Source organism: Mus pahari, chromosome X (genome assembly GCF_900095145.1).
Source record: "Mus pahari chromosome X, PAHARI_EIJ_v1.1, whole genome shotgun sequence".
Classification (NCBI taxonomy): domain Eukaryota; kingdom Metazoa; phylum Chordata; class Mammalia; order Rodentia; family Muridae; genus Mus; species Mus pahari.
Genome location: NC_034613.1, coordinates 92,957,241 through 92,958,738, shown reverse-complemented (window position 1 = coordinate 92,958,738; position 1,498 = coordinate 92,957,241). Strand labels below are relative to the sequence as shown.

The 1,498-nt window shown below is 46.1% G+C and overlaps 1 pseudogene; it reads left to right on the top strand.

Annotated features, from left to right (window-relative positions):
* Positions 1-1,178, top strand: part of LOC110314452 — a 3,477-nt pseudogene extending 2,299 nt beyond the window's left edge.
* The last annotated feature ends 320 nt before the right edge of the window (positions 1,179-1,498 follow it).

Genomic DNA, 1,498 nt, shown 5'->3' with positions numbered 1-1,498 from the left:
CAGACCCTTTCAGCTCCTTGGGTACTTTCTCTAGCTCCTCCATTGGGGGCCCTGTGTTCCATCCAATAGCTGACTGTAAGTGTTTCTGCCTGCAGAAACACTGTGGCCTGGATCCGAACTGGAGAGCAGGAACTCCTGAAAAGGAAGAGGGCTGCGAAAAGAAACATGGAGGCCTTGGCAAAGACTTCTGATCAAGGCTCGGATTTTTATTGTTCGGACTTGCTTAAGTNCAAGGAAGGGTTAGGAAGGGTTCCCAGCATGCCCCTGAGTCCTTTGAAGTTGCCATGGCGGTTCTCACGATGGTGGGCAGTCCTCGCGGTGGTGGGCAGTCTGAGCAATGGTGGGCGGTCTGGGCGATGGTGGGCAGTCCGAGCGATGGTGGGCGGTCCGGGCGATGGTGGGCGGTCCGGGCGATGGTGGGCGGTCCAGGCGATGGTGGGCAGCACTCTGGCATTCCTGCTGGAGGGGGAGTGGTTAGTGGGGGTGGGAGACACCAACATCTGTGAGCATCCACTTCTTATTTGCCAGGCACTGGCATAGCCTCACAAGAGACCACTATATCAGGGAGGAAGGTCATCTATGAGGAGGCAAATCACTATCACAAGGAACACAGACAGATGTCCTGGACTGAGATTTGGATGGCCAGGATGGCAAGGAAAACTGGGAAGTTCTATGTGACAGCAGAACCAAAATTGACATTTGTCATCAGAATCCGAGGAATCAGTGGAGTAAGCCCAAAGGTCCGCAAGGTAGTGAAGCTACTTCATCTTCGACAGATCTTCAATGACATCTTTCTTAAGCTCAACAAGGCTTCAGTTAACATGCTGAGGATTGTGGAACCATACATTGCATGGAGTTACCCCAACCAGAAGTCAGTAAATGAGCTTATCTACAAGCGAGGCTATGGCAAAATCAATAAGAAGCAGATTGCCTTGACAGATAATTCCTTGATTGCTTGATCTCTTGGTAAATTTGGCATCATCTGCATGGAGGATCTAATTTATGAGATCTATACAGTTGGGAAACGCTTCAAGGAAGCAAATAACTTCCTCTGGTACTTCGAATTATCTTCCCCACGAGGTGGGATGAAGAAGAAGACAACTCACTTTGTAGAGGTAGAGATAGATGTTGGCAACAGGGAAGACCAGATAAACAGGCTTATTAGATGGGTGAACTAAAGTGTCTCCCATGGTATTTTTGTAATTTGGTCAGTTAATAAACAATCACAGCTTGGCAAATTAAAAAAAAACATTTAATGCCTGTGTGTTTTAGGTAATTGTCTATGCTAAAGTAGAAATTTGTGAATTAAGATTCTACTAGCCTTATCAATCTGAGATTAATTAATGGCATATAACCTCTTGCTACCCAAAGTGTTTTTGTATTAGTCAGGGTTCTCTAGAGTCACAGAACTTAAGGATATGCTCTATATAGTAAAGGAATTTATTGATGACTTACAGTCTGCAGTCCAAATCCCAACAATGGTTCAGTAGTAGCTGTG